This window comes from Narcine bancroftii, chromosome 8 (genome assembly GCF_036971445.1).
Source record: "Narcine bancroftii isolate sNarBan1 chromosome 8, sNarBan1.hap1, whole genome shotgun sequence".
In the NCBI taxonomy this organism is placed as follows: Eukaryota; Metazoa; Chordata; class Chondrichthyes; order Torpediniformes; family Narcinidae; genus Narcine; species Narcine bancroftii.
In genome coordinates, this window is record NC_091476.1 from 92553447 (window position 1) to 92574241 (window position 20795).

Sequence of the window (20795 nt, forward strand, 5' to 3'; positions counted from 1 at the left end):
AAATATATTAAACAAGCAGAATTATTTCAAATGTATATATTTCAATACAATTTTAATTAGCCCTGATGACTGACACTGAAGGGTACACACGGTGCCAGTATCCTGTAACCAGAAAACAATGATCTCCTCTGCAGAGCAATCTTGTGGAGATTCAACTGTGATTAAACACCATCCAGGGGATGTATGTACTGTCTAGGCTTTCGATGAACAATTTTTCCCCACTGTACATCTCATTTTAGAGCTGGCACTACTCAATGTAATACTCCCCTTTAAAAGCTTTTAAATGGACCAGTTTAGCCGTTCTTGTCAGGCCAAGTCTGATGCTATATATAAGATTTTACAATTGTTCTTCAACTCCTCTCTGATCCTCTCCTCCCCTTCCCCCACTTCCTTTCAGGTGGCATGGTCCATGAGAAAAACCATTATAGAATCAGCACCCAGAATAACTCTCTACTAAATCCAAAGACATATGGGGTTCATAGGTTAATTAGTCACATGGGTGGTGTGGGCCTGTGGGCTGGAAGGGCCTGTTACCGTGTTGTATCTCCCAAATTACAAAAACAATTAGTTAATATCATGGCACAACCCACAGAAAGAAAACTCATGACCAGTAGATGGATAGACACAAGCCCCTTCGTCCAAAGCACTATGATGTAGTTCTGAGACTGCTGTCCACGATGAGAACGCAGTAACAAACTCATTTCTCTAATCTTAATCGTTGGCGTCAGGCTCACAGGAACAGCAATTGTGAAAGTACGCTGTTCCAGGGCAGGACAGTAGCCATGGTAAACAGGGAAAATATATCCAACTGGTAATGTTAGAGATATGAACATTAGGCTATTCAGTCCCTTATGTCTGTTCTACCAATCAGTTTGATCATGGTGGATGTGCATCTCAATTTCATTTATCAGAATCAGAATTTATTGTCATGTACAAGTCATGAAATTCCATGTTTTGCAACAGGATCATAGAGCAAACATTCATGTTATAACCATCTTACAACATTACTATCAAAAAAGTAAAGATAATCGTGCACAAAAAGTAAGGCCGTGTCTTTGGTTCATTGATTATTCAGGAATCTGACGGCAGTGGGGAAGAAGCTGTCCCTGTGCTGCTGAGTGCTTGTCTTTAGGCTCCTGTGCCTTTTCCCTGATGGCAGCAGAGTGAAGAGGGCATGGCCTGCGTGGTCGGGGTCTTTGAGGATAGAGGCTGCTTTTTTAAGATGTCGCCTCATGAAGATGTACTCGATGGAGTGAAGTCTGGTGCCTGTAACGTCACAGGCCGAGTTAACAACCCTCTGGAGCTTATTCTTGTCCTGAGAGTTGGGTCTCCATACCTGGCAGGGATGCAACCAGCCAGGGTGCTCTCCACGGTACACCTGTAGAAGTTTACGAGAGTGACGTTCGGTGACCTACCAAATCTCCTCAGACTCCACACAACATATAGCCGCCGGCGACCCTTCTTTGTGATTGCATTAACATGGATCCAATCTGGATCCATATCCCTTCATAACCTAATGTTAAAAAATATTCATCAATTTTAGTTTAATATTTTCAGAAAGTTAGCCACAACCATCTTTGGGTTTATTCTCATTCCCTGTTTGCTTCTGATCCTCTCTGACTGCTTTCATATCTATTGTGATCTGCCCTTCTCTTTATTCATCATTGCTTGGGTCCTTTGACTTCTCTCTTTAACTGTTCATATATTTGCTTCTGCCTCTGTCTCTCAGGATCACCCGATAGGATAAACAGACAAAACTGCTCCCAGCGGACAACACTAAGACTGCACAGGTCAACGAGTCATCGCTGTGGTATTGTGGCCTTATCTCCGGCGTACACTCCATTGAAATATGCCTGCCTGCCGGGAGCACAGGATGTGTGAATGTAGTCTAATATCTCCCATTTCTGCTTCAGTCTGTCTCTGTCGACCTCCTATTCTCTGTACCCGTCTGTATCTCACTCCCTCTGCGTTTGCTAGATTTTCTCCTCTATCTTTTGTATTCTCCATGGAGAAGACTGTCAGTTCCAATTGCTCAAACAATTATAAACCGAGAACAAAATGCTCTCTTTCCAACAGACAGCAGTTCATGGACCCAGCGCCATCGGCCATTTAATTAGAACTCAAATGTGCACGGAGGAAGGTTTCACCATGCAAATGAAATTATGGTTTAATAACTGCCTTTTATCCTGATTGTATTTCTAAGGTCTCTCTCTGCCGCGAACCACCTGATTGACCCTTTCCTGTGAAAACACGAAACATGGCAACCCCTCCTTAACAGCAGACTGTGCATGTGGAGTGTTGTGAGGTATAGAGGGGTGAGGTTGGGCAAACTGGTGGTTGGGGGGGGGGGTAAAAGCAGCAGAAAAAAGAAGATGGTGCCATGACCTCACAGCAGGGCTTACCACTATTGGCTGGTTCCTGCAGACTGTCCGCCATGGGAAGCTAATTGTTACCACGGTGACAGAAGTGACCCTGAATGCTTTCAGGTGGGATAACACAGAATAAATAATATCCACTCTTTACACCATGTAATTAGCTCTTTAACAATGCTGGCACTTAATGCTCTTTCTTGGAAGGTTCAAGCCAGCACAGTCGCTGTCAACACCTACACTGGAACTCATATGGGGCTGCCCAGAGACAACGACAGGGAATATTCCTCCCTGGACACGTGTTAATGGTGCTGTCAGATCTCATTAAGAAAATTATACATTTCATCTGAAACATTACCCAATTATCAGGAATATTTACTTAATGCATTCAGGTGTGAATGTTTTCTGAGGCCAGTATTTAGTCACTTATTTTCCCTCCCTTTTCCTCTATGTAACCCTATCATTGCTGCAAGAGGATCTGTGCTAAATAAATTGCATTCAATTTGTCTTCCTCTGCCCATTTTGGGATTTATAGTCCCCTTCCACAAGGGAAGCTGATTTCTGCTTTAAGAAGGTTTTCTAAGCTGCATCATTGGTGTCAAAAAAAAGGCATGTGCAAGAGCACCTCCCAGAATCTTGCAGTAGAGAATGTGGCCATTTTGTCCATCAACCCTGCTCTCTCCTCAAAAAAAGTGGTCTTGCAGCATTCGCCATTTTCAAGTCAACGTTCCATTCTCTATTGTGAGTGGATGGCTCTTTCTGTCATCAGAACCTTCCCTCAGAAACTAACTGACTAAAACTATCCGCTGAAAATGCATGTGAACTCACAAACTTACCAAAAACTATTGTCATGTAACAAGTTATGAAAATGATGACATGCTGATTACCAAAGGAAGATATTGAGTACCCTCTGTTTCCACAATAAAGCATATATAGATACAGATCAATATGTGTGAGTATTGTATAATGGATGTCCAATCCCTTTACACCTCCATTCCCCACACAGAAGACTTTTTTCCTGGACCTCAGACCTGAGCAGTCACCTTCCACTGCCACCCTTCTCCGCATCCCACTATCTCCAGATTAAATGAGTAGCCATACCCGAATGGGTCCCAGCTACACCTGCCTGTTTGTGGGTTTTGTGGAGCAAAACATGCTGCAAGCCTATACCCGCAAGACCCCTTCCCCCCTCAACTCTTCCTCCGGTACATCGACGACTACATCGGGGCGGCCTCAAGCACCCGCGATGAGCTCACCAATTTCATCAATTTTGTGGCCAATTTCCACTCTGACCTCAAACTCACATGGTCCATCTCCGATCACACTCTCCCTTTTCTGCATCTCTCTGTCTCCATCTCATGAGACAGACTCTCCACTGACATTTATTACAAACCCTCTAACTCCCACAGCTACCTGGACTACTTGTCCTCACACCCTGTCTCCTGCAAGGACTCCAACCCCTTCTCTCAATTTCTCCATCTCTGCTGCATCTGCTCCCAAGATGAGGTCTTCTAGTCCAGAGCCTCTGAAATGTCTGCCTTCTTCCACAAACGTGGCTTCCCCTCCACCACTATTAACTCGACCCTCACCCACATCTCCTCCATTCCCCACTCATCTGCCCTAGCCCCCCCCCTGCCCCTAGAAACAATAAACACAGAATCCCCCTTGTCCTCACATACCTCTGCATCCAATACATCATCTGCCGGAATTTCCAGCACTTACTACAGGATCCCACCACCAGACACCATTTTTCCTTCTCCTCACCTCTCAGCTTTCTGTAGGGACCGTTCCTTCCATGACTCCATTGTGCACTCTTCCCTCTCCACCCCATCGCCCCCCTCCAGCATCTTCCACTGTGTTCGTAGAAGGTGTAATACCTGTACCAACTCCTCCTCCCTCACCACGGTCCAAGGTCCAAAACAGACCCTTCAGGTGAAGCCACACTTCACTTGTACCTCAAGAGAACTCATTTACTGCATCCGGTGCACCCTCTGTGTCCTCTACATCGGAGAGACCAGTTGCAGATAAGGAGATCGCTTTACTCAGCACCTCCTCTCCGTCCGCAACAAATGCCACCTCCCCATAGCCAACCATTTCAATTCTGAGTTACACTCTCTAGCTCAATGTCTGTTCATGGCCTTTCACACTACCTGACCCTGACCACCCGCACATTGGAGGAACAACACTTCATTTTACGTCTGGGCACTCTCCAATCCCAGGGCATGAACATTGATTTCACTGCAATCCACTAATCAGCTTGCCTCCCCCTCCCCCCCACCCACCAATTTAACTAGTTATTCCAGTTCCTACTTCCTTTCTCCATCCAACCTATACTCCTCCCCACCCCTTGCTACAGCGTTTCCCCCCCCCCCCCTTCCATCTATCATCTCCCACCCTCACCACTCACCCCTTCCCCCTTTTGTTTGGACATCTCTCATGTTCCCCCATACCTTGATGAAGGGCTCAAGCCCAAAACGTTGGTGATGTATCTTCACCTATGCTACATAAAGGCACTGTTTGAATGAACAAGGAACCAAAGACACTGCCTTACTTTGATTTTTCGTGCACTATTTGTTTTCATTGTTGTAAGGTAGTTTATATGAATGTTTGCACTATGATCGCTGTTGCAAAACAATGAATTTCGTGACATGTTCATGACAATAAATTCTGATTCTGAAAAGGGCTGTTATTTTTTGCTCCAACTCTCCCTACCAACAATGGCTGAAAACCTAATTAGATGTACTTTGTGTCTCAGCAAAACACAGATGCAGAAATAGTCAATATCTTTAGTGTTGATACACCTCCTATGGTGCTACTCCTGCTGGGAAAATATGGTAGATCTTTTAGCAAAGAATGAGTGATCCCTGCAGGAACCCTATGATTAATATCAGGCAGGGACTGTGCAAGCACACTGGTTTCCGATCTGTAATCCTGAAATTAGACCGTGATGGGCAGAGCTCATCAGTGGGAGCCTGAATCAATAAAATGAGCCCTGATGAGCTCAGGCATTGGTAAACCCTTTGCTGTCCCAATCAGCCCCTCCTACATGGGGCACTAAATATGGTAAAATCCCCATTAGCTGGAATTCAAGCAACTGGCAGCCTGAAGCAACCAGCAAAAAAAAAGTGAAAGATAAATAGGTAAAAAATATGAAAGTTTAAAATTGACATCCCCCCAGCAGTCAGTTTGCCAATCCACGCGACACAATCTCAATCAACCGGCAATCAATCTAAATCACTTATCCAGCATCTACCAATCTCCATAGCTGCTGGATACCAGGGGTTTTACTGTAGTCAGGAATGGATATGCCTAATTTCTATTCACTCCACCAATAGCGGACATGTGTTCAGCATCCTCAGCTCTGAAGATCCCTCCCTAAAATAAATGAACATAGAACAAAGAATATTACAGCACTGTACAGGCCATTCAGCCCATGATGTTGTGCTGAACCATCTATATCTACCAAAAAATAACTAAACCTTCCCTACCTCATAGCCATCTATGTGCCTGTCTAAGATTCTATTGTTCCAGCCTCCGCCACCACCCCTGACAATGCATTCCAGGCACCCACAGCTCTCTATGTAAAAAACGTACCCCTGATGTCTCCCCGAAGCTTTCCTCCCTTCACTTTATACAGGCGTCCTCTGGTGTTTGCTACTCCCACCCTGGGAAAAAGGTTCAAAGTTCAGATTTGTTGTTAGAGTATCTACACGACACCACATTCAATCCCGAGATTTCCCCTCACCCACCGTGCCCAAGACAGAACAACTACCCACCGACAGTGCAAATAAAAAGACACTGCACTCAACATACACGTGTCAATAAAAAAAAAGAAATGCAAACAAACAGAACTGTGCAATACAGATGGAAAAAAAATCAACAAAGTACAAAAGCAAGAATCCCCAAATGAATCTCTGATCGAGCCTGCTGCCAAGGGGTCCAATGATCGAGGGGCAGCAGCTGCTCCCGAACCTGGTGGTACAAGTCCCGCGGCAGCCAAACCTCCCACCCGATGGCAGCAGCAAGAACAGAGCACGCAGATCCCGACAACCAGCACCACTCTCCAATGGCAGCACTCCCCCGCAGATGCCGCCGATGGTGAGGAAGTTCCCACACGTGATGTCCTGGACTGCGTGCACTACCCCCCCACAGGGCCCCATGCCCAGGGGCATCTACGCCCCCATAGCAGACCAAGATATAGCCGGTCAGCACCCACCCCTCCACCACACATCTGCTGAAATTTGCCAGGGTCTCCGACGCCAACCTCCACAAAGTCCTGAGGAAGCAGAAGCTCTGACGAGCCCTCCCCAATATCACCACCAGTATGCTAGGTCCAGAAAATATCCCCAAGGTAGCCACTCCCAAGAACCTAAACTTGCCCACCCTCTCCTGGCTGTCTACCTTATCTATGCCTCTCATGATCTTGTTGACTTCTATCAAGTCACATCTCATCCTTCTTTGGTCCAAAGAGAAAAGCCCTAGCTCTGCTAACCTTGCCTCATAAGGGATATATTCCAATCCAGGCAACATCCTGGTAAAATTACTCTAAACCCTCTCCATAAGTGGCTAAAGTGTAGGTAGGAGGGCTTCATATTTCTGGTCTATTGGGCTCTGTTCCAGTGAATGTGAGACCTGTTCTGACTGGACGGTTTGCACCTGAACTGGAAGGGGACTAACATCTTTGTGGGTAGGTTTGCTAGTGATTCTCCAGGGGATTTAAACTAGATTGGCCAGGGGATGGAAACCAGAGTGTTAGAACAGATAGTGTGGTGGAGGGGGGATAAAGGTCATGTATAGACAAAAATCAGAGGTTGATACATGATAGAAATGTTCTCAGGTGTATTTATTTCAATGCAAAGAGTATTGTCAGAAAGGCAGATGAGCTTAGGGCATGGATTGGCATGGGGAATTACGACATTATTGCTATTAATGAGACTTGGTTGCAGGAGGGGCAGGACTGGCAGCTCCTTGTTCCTGGGTTCTGTTGTTTCAGATGTGATAGAGGGGGGAGAATGAAAGGGGGAGGAGTGGAATTGCTAGTCAGGGAAAATATCTCAGCTGTGCTTAAATAGGACAGCCCAGAAGGCTCATCTACAGAGGCTATTTGGGTGGAGCTGAGGAACGGGAATGGTGTGGCCACACTGATAGGGTTGTATTACAGACTACCCAATTGGAAGAACAAATCTGTAGAGATATAGCAGACCTATGTAAGAAACAGAGCATTGTGATCCATGGAGATTTTAATGTTCCACATATTGACTGGGACTCCGATACTGTAAAAGGGCTGGATGGCTAGAAGATTGTCAAATGTGTTCACAAAAGATTTCTAAATCAATATCTAGGGGTACCAATGAGAAAGGATGCAATACTTGATCTTCTATTGGGGAACCTGATAGGTCAGGTGACAGAAGTATATGTCGGGGAATATTTTGGGTCCAGTGACCATAGTATTATTAGTTTCAAGTCAATAATGGATAATCATAGATCTGGTCCTTGAGTTGAGGTTCTAAATTGGAGAAAAGCCTATTTTGTGGAATTGAGAAAGGATCTAGGAAGAGTGGATTGGGATGCTGTGTTCAGCAAGTAGAAAACCTTCTAAAGCAAAATTTTGGGAGTGGAATTTGCATGTTCCTATCAGGATTAAAGCAAATTTAATAGGCATAGGGAATGTTGGTTTTCAAGGGATATTGTCGATCTGGTTAAGAAGGAGAGAGAGATGCATAGCAAGTACAGGCAACAAGGAGCAAATGAGGTGCTTGAAGAGTAAAGAAAGAGCAAGAAAATACTCAATAAAGAAATCAGAAAGGCAAAAAGAAGACATGAGGATGCTCTGGCAGATTATGTGAAGGTAAACCCAAAGGGTTTCTACAGGTATGTAAAGAGTAAAAGGATACTAAGGGACAAAATTGGTCCCCTAGAAGATCAGAGTGGTTTTTTATCTGTGGAGCCTCATGAAATGGGGGAGATCTTAAACAGTTTTTTTTCCATCAGTATTTACTCAGGAAACTGGCATGGTGCATAAGGAAGAAAGGGAACCAAGCAGTAGTGTTATAGAACATATCGGGATTAAAGAAGAGGAGGTGCTTGCTGCTTTACAATGAATAAAGGTAGATAAATCTCCTGGGCCTGATATGATATTCCCTCAGACCTTGAGGGAGACTAGTGTAGAAATTGCGGGAGCTCTGGCAGAAATATTTAAAATGTCCTTTTAAAATTTAAAATGCCAGAGGATTGGAGAGTAGCTCATGTTGTCCTGTTGTTTTAAAAAGGCTCCAAAAGTAAACCAGGAAATTACAGGCTGGTGAGCAGTTGGTAAATTATTGGAGGGTGTTCTGAGAGATCGGATTTATAAGTATCTGGACAGCCAAGGGCTGATTATGGAGAGTCTGCATGGAAAGTTAATCTGATTGGAGACTAAGTGCTTGGAGTGCAGTTTTGTTAAAGCAAACATTCTGTTTCATCAGAGAAACATGGAGAAGACCTCAAGGCTCACGGCAGAATCAACGAGGTCTTCTGCTATTTACAAAGTAGGGAATTAAGGGATATGGGGAAAAGGTAGATGAACCTATCAGAACTTTTCCTTAATGACTTGATTGCTTTATTGTCATCAATAGAGGATGAGCAAACGTAGGTTCTTGGGAGTCACTATCTCGGAAGATCTTTCCTGGAACCAACACACCAATGGCATCATGAAGAAAGCCTTTACTTCCTCAGGAGTTTGCGGAGGAGCTAGTGGAGTTGGTCTTGAAGGGCCGACATGGCCTGTTTCCATGCTGTAAATGGTTATATGGATTTGTGCATGGTAGCTCATATTTAACAAATCTTAGAGTTTCTCGAGGAACGTAGAACCATATTACACAACAGCACAGAAAACAGGCCATTTATCTGTGCCAAAACATCATTCCACTAATTCCACTGACCTGCATCCATTCCATAACCCTCCAGACCTCTCCCATCCATGTATCTATCCAATTTATTCTTAAAACTTAAGTGAGCCTGCATTTACCACATCAGATGGCACCTCTCACCACACTCTGAGAGAAGTTCTCACTAATGATCCCCTAAACCTTTATCCTTTCACCCTAAAGCCATGACCTCTTATATTTATCCCTACTTGCATTTATTCTGTGTATACTCCTCATAATTTTGTAAACCTTTATCAAATCTCTCCTCATTCTTCTACACTCCAAGGAATAAAGTCCTAACCAAGAAAGTAGTTAAAGGAAAGGCTGTGGATGTTGTCTACATGGACTTTAGTAAGACCTTTGACAAGTTCCCACATAGGAGGTTAGTTCAGTAGGTTCAGACACTAGGCATCCTTGGAGAGGTTGTAAAGTGGATTCAAAATTGGCTGAATGGAAGACAGAGAATGGTAGTGGATGATGGCTTCTTAGACTGGATGCCTCAGGGATCAGTGCTGGGACCATTGTTGTTTGTTGTCTATATCAATGAACTGCATGATAATGTGGGAAATTGGATCAGCGAATTTGCTGATGACATTTAGATTGGGGGTGTTGTGATTGTGAGGAAGGGCTTCAAAGCTTGCAGAGGGATCTGGGCCAACTGGAAAAAAGGGTCAGAAAATGGCAGATGGAATTTAATGCAGAGAAGTGTAGGCGTTGCATTTTGGAAGGACAAACCAGTGTGCTGATAAAACCAATGGAAAAGGGACAGCAGAAAGTCACCAGTTTTCAGATCCCCAGAGATGAATTGTGTCCCAGTTAGGGGTGGCCCAGTGGAAACAGCACAAAGAGCTTCCTATCCCAGGACACTGTACAATTAACTGGATGCCAGTGGAAAAGGGGGTTATGAGAGCTTTCAAAACTATCCAACCTTCATATCATCCACAAACTTACTGACCTATCCCTTTACTTCTTTGACCAGGTCATTTATAAAAATCACAAATAGCAGAACAGATCCCTTCAGAACTCAACTAGCCACTAACCTCAAATCCGAATACTTTCCATCCATTGCTACTCTATGCTTTCTACAGGCTATCCAATTCTGCATCCATACACCAAAAGTTCCATGGATCCCATGACTCATGACTTTCTGAATGCATCTCCAATGGGGACCATGTCCTCATTAAAATCCAAAAACATCACATCTACTGCCTTACTGTCATCAATTTCTTTAGTTTCCTCCTCAAAAAACTCAGTTACAATAGCCTTCTGAGACATGTCCTTTGCTTCACAAAGCCATGCTAACTATCCCTGAGAAAATTGTACTTCTCTAAATGTCTGTAAATCCTGTGCTTTAATCCTCTCCAATAACAGTAGTTTGCCCACCTATTGGGCTATAATTCCGTGGATTCTCCCTATTACCTTTTTTTAAAAAAAAACAAAGGAACCATATTTGCCATTCTCTAATCCAGAACACCTCCCCTGTGGTCAAGGAGACTGCAAAAATCATTGTCAATGCCCCAGCAATCTTTTCCATCCCTTCCCATAGCAACCTGGTGTATATCTCATCCAGTCCTGCAGATCTATCAAATCCTAGTGTTTTTGAGAAGATCCAGCACCTCCTCCTTCTTCATCTCAACACATATGCTTGTTCTACACTGACCTCACCTTGACTCAGATCCTTTTCTCTGGTGAATTCTGAAGTATTCATTGAGGACCTCCCCAACTTCAGTATGCCTCCATGTATATGTTGCTTCCTTTATCCTTAAGTAGCCCAACCTTCACTCTTATCATCCTTCTGTTCTTCATGCAAGCATAGAACATCTTACAGCTTTCCTTAATCCTACTTGCCAAGGCCTTCAAGCTCTCCTAAGTCCTTTCAGAAGTTCCTTTCTGGCTACCATATAATTCTCATAAGCCAAGTCCTTTCTGTGTTTTGCTTCTCTGCCTCTTCTCCATTAAGATGTTCCTTAAAACTGGTTCTTTTGATCAAACTCATGATAAGCTGACATAATGTGACCTTGTGCTGAATTTTAAGAGGTGGAGCTCCTATGTGTTGGTCTGTAACCTTAAAGATACATAATCAAAGAAGGGTTCTGAAAGTGCTTTCAATCCTTGCATTTATCGGGCTGCCAGCTCAGAAACAGCAAGGACGCACATTCATCATTCAGGTAAATGATCACATGATGTGTGCCAGAAAAGTTGGCCTCTCCTCTTCATCAAACCCTTTAAATTATCCCAAAGGTGCTGACATATGCTTGAATTTATGGGCTTTAGGTTGATAACACAATCTTTTAATTGAAACAATCAAACCATTGTGATAGAAAAGCTTGTAATTTCTACTGCTGAAACCCACTCACTCCAACTTCTCTTCCTTTTGTTCTCCAGCAATTGATCTGTCCTTGAATCTGATGGGGTGTGATCCCATGCTCGTGAACATTCCTAATACTGTATGTCCAAATATTGAACCGATTTCACGAGAGTTCGAACAGTTGTAGAATATGTTTATGCCAAGTGCCTTATGCACAAGGTACCTCCTCTTGAAAGTTTAGATAGGCCCTATCACAGCGATAATACCTCATATTCTACCTGGGTACCATCTACCCTCACATCTTGAGGAAGGGTTTAAGCCCAAAGCATCAGCAATATATCTTTCCCTCCGATGGTTGCTGTGAGACTGGCTGGGTTCCTCCAGTATTTCTGTCTTTTCACTACAATCATGGCATCTGCGGACTTTCATGTTTCACTTTAGGTCACGTCCCCTAGTTCTAGTCTCACCTACCAGTGGAAATAACTTTCCTGTCTTTATTTTATGTTTCTATTAGACCCATTCTCATTCTTCTGAATTCCAGCAAGTTCAGTCCCAGGTGACTCAATCGTTTTCCACCCCTCATCTCTGATATCAACCTGGTGAATTTCCTCTTCCAAAGCCAGTATATCTTTTTTCCAAGTAAGGAGACCAGAACTGCATGCAGTACCCTGTACAGTTGCAGCAGATCTTCCCTGCTCTTAAATTCAATCTTTCTAACAATAAAGGCCATCTGCCTTATTGATAACCTGTTCCACCTGGACTTGCATTAACTTTTCTGCTTTATAATTATATATCTATATTTTGTTTTAGCTTACTTTAATAAACTCTCTTTGATTTCTTTATTGCTTCCCTCATGGTTTTTGTTGCTTTTTAAGATATTTCCAATTTTCCAGTTTCCCATTGGTCTTGGTGATTTTGTATGTGTGAGCTTTTAGTTTGATGCTTCCTTTATTTCCTCACCCTTATTGCCCTTGATTTTAATTGGAATATACTTTTGTTGAGCACTTTAAAAAATCTCTGAAAGTCTTCCATTGTTCCACAACTGACCCACCTCTCCTGCTTCCCATTGTAGTCTCCCTTGTTTAGGCATAATTCACTGGTTTTAGGTGAAATTATTACACCCTCTATTTGCATGAGAAATTCTGTCATACTGAGATCACTCTTTCCAGATGACCCCCAACTACAAGATCATTAATTTTACCTGTCTGATTGCAGAGAGCCAAGTCTAAGATAACATGTTCCCTTGGACATTCAGTAACATGCTGTTAGGAAAGCTATCAGGGATGTGTTTGATTAAGTCCTCCTCAAGACTGCCTCAACCAATTTGGTTCTCCCAGTCTATTCACAAATTAACATTCCCCCATGACAATGGTTGTTCCATTCTTACATGCATCAGATTATTTGGTTTATTTCCAAATGGACTCAAGATTCTCAGAGTTATCCCAAAAGTTCTCTCTGCAGTTTGATTGGTCATAGACCAGGGAATTTCACAAGTTGGCAGGATATTACAGTATTTCAAGGATGCTTTGAGAACATCTTTAAAATGGTTTCATTTGCCCACTTGTTAATGGCTTGCTGTGACAGAAGATTTTTTTACTAACAAGTCTGGTGTTGGCCATTCAAATAGTATTGTTATGAACCAATAGGTGACTATAACATTGGCATCACAACTCAACTGAGACAACTGAACAGTTGATTCTCCAAAGCATTAATTAATTGTAAGCAATGGAAATGGTTTGCTCACGGAAGGCATCGCACATAAGCCATATCCTGGCCTGACACAAAATCCACCGATATACTTTCCTTCCTATATGGGATATCATTCAAAAGCAGAAATCCTGGCCAATTATTGGTCTTTCTGGAATTTTCAGGGATAACATCAACTTCAGAAATCTAATTGAGATGCCCATATTAGCTAAATTACAGAGAGCAAGGATGAAGGCAACATAATTACTGAGTAATATTTAAGACATGGGTTGATGCATCTTTGATAAAGAAGTAAATAAAGAATAGGGGGAGAAGGCAAGAAAATGCGATTGAGAAGGACAGTAAATCAGCCATGATGGAATGATGGTGTGGACTCGATGAGCTAAATGGTCTAATTCTGCTCCCATGTCTTATGAGTAGTTCCACGAGCCTCTCATTCAGCAACACGCAAAAACAATCTCATGCTCTTTCACATCCAGCACTGACAGAACAATGGCTCAGCTAATCATTCCTGGCTCTATGGGAGCTGACCTCTAATGGCCAGGTCTTCTCAGTGGATTTTCCATGAATGAGGCAGGGTATTAAGATTCGACACAAAACTATACTCCCATGGAAAAGACATGGGAGAGGAAACAGGAGCAGAGACTAAGGAGCAAGCAATTCCTGTAATGCCTCTGCGAAAATATTTCAAAGGGCTTTGAATAACTCTTGTTCCTTCTCTCCAATGTTTTTTTTACAACATGTCTCGTAGATCCAAGTGAACTGAACAGTAATGTGAACAATAAATTTGTTTAACCATGCCCATGGTCTACAGTGTTCAGTACAAACTATCAGGGACAGCGATGCGTGAATGAAGAGTCTTGGGCGATGAATGAATTTGCTTAAAGTAACAAGAAGTCTGTGGTGCTCCGAAATGCATTGCCTTTTCCAGTTTGCTTCTGATGACAATGCATTAATGTATTAATCTTCAGATGACTGACAGAACTACACTTCTTAGTGGCAGGAGGCACTTTGTAGAAACATATGCATATAATTTTAATATTTATCTTAGGATTGTTTGGTGCATAATCACCCAGAAAGAGTTTATGTAAATGCTCTGTCAGACCACAAGCATCTTGTCAATCTTAATGTACTCATTATAATACCTTCAGTCGAGCACAGAATTCATTCACAATGGGTTGAGCACTACAAAATATCGATCTGACTATTATTAATTCAATCTGATCTGTCATTTCATTTCTTCATTTACACATCTGCTCTTCTCTTTTTTCACTTCAAACATTGGGTGTCTCCTCACTTTCCCCTCGTCTTCCCTATCCTCAATTTCCCTCTACTTGGGCTCACTTTTGACTGGATGCACTTTCTCTTCAGTCATATAGGTGCAATGTAGATGTTAACAAGGGACTCTATCTAACTTTTAAAAAGATCCCAGTGATGCAGGGAATGGTTTGTTTGCAAGTGAAAAATTTGTGGCTTGTCAAATAATTGAAATACATACTTTTTGTTCAATAATAAGGGACATTTTATATTAGAATGAAATAATAATTGTGAATGGGTGTTCACTGAGATCTACATTGTTTAAGAGATACTTTCATTCTCTTGCCTTTATCTTGTTGCTCCACACTTGTCTTGAGTGACTGTAGCAGAGTGAGAGACCTGTTAACCGGCAATTGTAAGTTGCCGTAGTTCATGTGTCTCATTCATCAGTATTCCTTTTAACCCAGCAAGTGGCATCTGGTTTCCAGCTGATGCCTCTTGCCTTCTCTCTCGATCCCAAGTCGCAGCTTTGTAGGCAGGAAGTTTACCATAATTGCATTTTATTGACTTTGCCATTCCTGGCACAGCATGTCATAGATCAGGAGCACATAAGAGGAAATCAGACAATCACCCCGTTTCAGCAGTATGATTTTCCACCCATTAAAGTGAACAATGGAAAAGTGGGTGCTCACAAATTGGGCAGGTGGTCCCAGGATTATGACATGGACAGAAGCTGCTCATTTGACCCATTTGAACCTAATGTTTCAGACAAGCCTCCTCCCACCCTACTCATTTAATGTTAACAGCATGATTCCTTTCTACTTCCTGCACCGTCCCCTGAAATGCATCTGTACCATGTACATTACAGTTGATATTTTGACCGCTTTCAGCTTAACAGACTGTTTTTAAATTACTTTTCAAATGTATCAGTGCCTCTGTGGCATCGCCGAGCATTGGGTCCATTTATAACTGGAAATATTTTATCTGTAATGCTATCAAATAATTGTTCAAGGTTTCTAATTAGCCAATTCTGGAGAAAGACCATTTAGCTTTTCAACATGTTTATAACCGCCAAAGAACTTGCATTTTATTGAATCTTGCCCAGTGTCCATTTACTATGCAAAAGAGCTGGAGAAGCTCAGAAGGGTCGACAGCATCCAAAGGAGGCAAATTTATATAACCAATGTTTCAGGCTCAAGTCCAAAACATGGTTTTAGATCTTTGCTTCCTACGGATGCTGCGGGACCTGCTGAATTTCTCCAGTATTAGCTGCAATCATCGTGTCTGCAGACATTCTTGTTTCACAGTCCCCATTTTTTTTTTTAAATATACAAATTGGGATTGTTTACCATGCTGAGGTACACATGCTCAATGCAGGTTCCTAGTGCAAAAAAATGCTGCAGTTTAAGATTAAATTTTACTCCATCAAGTACCACCCAGTCGCGGCTGGATGAAAGCTAAAGGTCACGAATTGTAGATGTATGAGCAGAGTGAGACTCTTTCTACCCCAGTAAGCTATAGCATAGTTTGTTTGTCAAGGAAAGCAATACTAAAATGTTACCCAAATACATTCAGTTGCCATTACATGTCAGACAGTAAAACCTCTTCACCTTTGATGCATTCTAGAAAAGAAGTGAGGAGTTTTCAGTGTTATTACTGAACAAGACCATAGAGTAGTACAGGTACTCCCCCACTTGCGACCTATGCGGCTTAAGTCCATCAGCACTTACGATTGAATTTTTTTTAAAATATAAAATTTACAGAGTTTATTTTGTATTTGACAAACTACAACAGAGATACAGGGCATGTAAGAGTCAAATGTGCATACTTACTTTGTTCGTCGGTGCTACGGGGTCCATAGGCTGGGTGCAGCCATCTTGATTCCTGTGCGCATGCGCGAGTCTTCGGTTGGCGCATGCGTGGTAGGTTCACATACTGGAGTTCAGTTGGTGCATGTGTGAGAGTTAAGTGCCCAAACCGAATTCCAACATGCAAACGCACATCAGCCAACTGAAGACTCGTACATGCGCACAGGAATCAAGATAGCTGGGCCCAGCCTATGGAGCCTGGGACGCTGACTAACAAAGTAAGTATGCATATTTTGGCTCTTACATGCCCTGTACCTTTGTTATATTTTGTCAAATAGAATATTTGATTAAAAAGTTTAAGACTTTGGTACTCCAAGCACGCGGGCAAAATTCCGACTTAAGTCCATTTCGAGATACAATTGACCTTCGGTCCCAATTACAGCCATAAGTCAGGAAGTACCTGTAATTCATCAGTCTCAGGAATACAATAGGATGATGCATCTAGGGGCTTGGTTCAGAGATTAGACTTGAACATTATTCACCACCTTACATTAAATATTCCTTGATTTTCCAAATATTTCTCATTAATGAAAATGTCTTACTTGCAAACAAGATAGATTAGAAAATTAAGAGGCTTGGAAGGGGAAATGTGAATCTTTTAAATTAAATTTTTCATTTAGACATACAGTACAGTAACAGGCCCTTCCGCCCCACAGGCCCATGCCACCCAGTTAACCTACAACCACTATACAAGGATAGGAGGAAATCGGAGCACCCAGATGAAACTATGCAGACACAGGAAGAATGGACACAGTCCTTACAGTAACAGGCCCTTCCGCCCCACAGGCCCATGCCACCCAGTTGACCTACAACCAGTATACAAGGATAGGAGGAAATCGGAGCACCCAGATGAAACCATGCAAACACAGGAAGAATGGACACAGTCCTTGTAGAGTGCTGGATTCGAACCAAGGTCTCTGGTAGTGTAATGGAGTCACACTAACCATGCCGCCTGAGTTAACTTAGTAAGCACTTATGCTAAGATCAGAGGAGAAGAAAAAAGCTTTTATTTACATATGTTTGGTTCATACCTCAGTGTGGAACAGAAAGGGAATTGATCTTACATCACACCAGACTTAAATGCACAAGTTCAGCAGGACTCTAGAGGAGTATGTGTTCCTGCTTTCCCAGCCAATACTTATCCCCAATTCAATGTTACCAAAATGATTGTTATTATCTAGATGATTGTGGAGCTTACATATGCAAATTTACCATTAGTTTCCTACAGGGAACAGTGACTACATATCAAAAGTAATCTTTGGTTGTAATGCTCTTTAAACAATGGAATAGGAAAGATGCAACTGTACATGAAAGTGCTGGAAAAACTCAGCAGGACACGTAGCATCCATGGTCGGTAAATGACCGTCAACATTTCAAGCCTGATACTTTCTTCAGGAGTGCCAAAAATCAGGCAGACAGCTGATTAAAAAGGTAGGAGAAGGGGGAGAGGGGAAGGGGAAGAACCTTGGCTAAAGAGTAATGGGCAATAAATGGAGACAGATGGGAGGGTAGAAGAGAAGGAACTGATGGCGAAGCAGGCAGAGGGAAAAGAGAGATGACTGTCTGATAGGAGAAGGAAGGGAAGGGAATGGGGCAGGATGAAGGGAGACAGAAAGATGAGAAAGGTGAGAGATAAAGGGAAAGGGGGTTAAAGGAAATTGGAGGTCGATATGAATGCAGGCTGGTTGGAGACTGCTGAGGGAAAATATAAGGTGTTGGTGGCCTTAATTTGACAGAATGAGGTCAAGAAGAGAGACATGTTAGTGTGGCAATGTGGGGGGGGGGGGGGGGGGGTAGTTGGCCAAAGGGAGGTCCTTGCTGTTTCAGCCAACAGAACGACAGAGCGAAAGTGCTTAATGAAGCCATGTCCCAGTCTGCATCCAGTCTCACTCATACAGAGAAGGCCACATCTGAAGCAATGGATGCAGTAAATGACCCGAATAGATTCACACATTGCCTCACTGGAAAGGACTGTTTGGGCCACTCCCGATGTAGGTTTCCATCCATCAAAATCAATGAAGAATCAGTCAATTTCACAGTTCCCCTCACAAATGAGAGGCCAGCAAATTCTTTGCTAATGTTATAAATGTGCTTGAATAGCAATAAAAAGTGCAATTACTGTAAGTCTGAAATAAAACAATATGGAACATGGAACATTACAGGGCAGGCTCTTCGGCCATGATGTTGTGCCGACCTATAGAAACCTAAACAATCTAAACCTTCCCTATCTCACACCCGTAACCCTCCATTTTTCTTGCACCCATGTGCCAGTCTAAGTATCTTATTTAAAATATGTCCCTATTGTACAGCCTCCATCACCACTCCCTGCAATGCATTCAAGGCATCCACTACTCTCTTAAGTAAAAAATTTACCTCACTAAATCCTCACTAAACTTTCCTCCCTTTACCTTACGCAAATGTCCTCTTCTAGTATTTGCTACTGTCACCCCAGGAAAAGAAATGCTGGCTGTCCACCCGATCTATGCCTCTCATTATCTTGTAGACCTCTATGAAGTCACTCCTCATTCTTCTTTGCTCCAAAGTGAAAAGCTCTAGCTTATAAAACATATTCTCCAAAGCAGGCAACATCCTGGTAAACTGTCTACAAAGAATCTAGGAAAAGAGGAAAAAAAAAGTTGACCAACTCTGTTGAATCAAAGGCGGCTCGTTAGTGGCTATACCTTGTGAGGTGTCTGAGGAGATTCAGTTGTCACCGAAGACTCTCATAAACGTCTACATGTGTACCATGGAGAACATTCTGGCTGGTTGCATCACTGCCTGGTATGGAGGCACCAATTCTCAGGACAAGAATAAACTCCAGAGGGCTGTTAACTCGGCCTGTGATATCACAGGCATCAGACTTCACTCCATCAAGGATACCCACATGAGGTGGTGTGTTAAAATAAGCCTCTCTCCTCAAAGACCCCCACCACCCAGGCCATGCCCTCTTTACTCTGCTACCATTGGGAAAGCCTAAGTACTAGCACTCAACGGCACAAGAACAGCATCTTCCCCATTGCCATCAGATTCCTGAATAATCAATGAACCAAAGACACTGCCTTACTTTTACTGCACGACTATTTTTTTTTTTATTTATAGTAATGTGGTAAGATGGCTCATAATAGGAATGTTTGCACTATGAATCTGTTGCAAAAACACCGAAGTTCACGACTTGCTCATGACAATAAATTCTGATTCTGATCAGAATTCTGACCGACTCCACCATAGTGTCTGATCTACTATGTATTCCCAATTTGCATTTCACAAACTTACGTGCTATGGGGAATGAGAAATGCCACACTGGTGTAAAACAATGCTCTTTCAAAACTGGAACAAAAGACAGTATTAGTGTATGGATTAATTTTCCCCTGCAACCGCTGCAATCGTGTCTGCCTGTCCCGCATCGGACTTGTCAGCCACAAACGAGCCTGCAGCTGACGTGGACTTTTTTACCCCCTCCATAAATCTTCGTCCGCGAAGCCAAGCCAAAGAATAAGATGTCCGTGGTTGAGAAGAATGTGTATCTATTAAAGCAGCATGGTTAGTGTAGTGGTTAGTAAAATGCTATTACAGCTCCAGCCATCTGGGTTTGAATCTGGCACTGTGTGTAAGGAGCTTGTACATGCTCCCTGGGCTTCCTTGAGATTCTCCAGTTTCCTCCAACCCTTCAAAAACCTGCAGGGCTTGTGGATCAATTGGGGTATTTGGGTATGCCATGAGCTCCTGGGCCAGAAGGGGCTGTTGTTTGGCCGTATGTTGACATTTAAATTAATTACAGTGATTTGCTTGTATAAAGCACATTTAAAATAATAATAACCTTAAAGTGTTTCAATGGAAGAAAAATCTCAGACAACGCTACCAATGAAACAAAGAAAGGGTTATTAGAAAGACTGTTAAACCACTTGGTCCAAGAGGCTGCTTTTACGAAAAGAATAACAAGACGTTGACCACTGGGGAGAGAAGGAGAAACAGAGTATGTTCAGGTCAATGTAAAGAGGTCGAGAGATCCAGAGGTAAATGTTTTAGCATGCTCGTGTGATTAGAGCTCAGAATGAATGTCAGGCAGGCTGGCTGCAGATCAAACTCATGAATATCAGTGCACTGCTTCTTTTAAAAGTGTGAAACATTCACCAACTTCTATTCCACCATGTGGTTTGCCAGGCAAAACGTCATATCTGAAGCAGGCTCCCTGAAATGTAAAGATCTGGGTTTTTTTTTTTACAGAGAATAAACAAGAAAGATTCTCTGGTAATCACGGAGATTTCACTATAGCAGATTTTAAATGTTAATGACTATGCAACAAAATAAAATCCCTTTCTTTCTCCTATCCCCCAGTGTATTAATTTATGGTAAGCTCCACTGAATTTTGTATTTATTAATA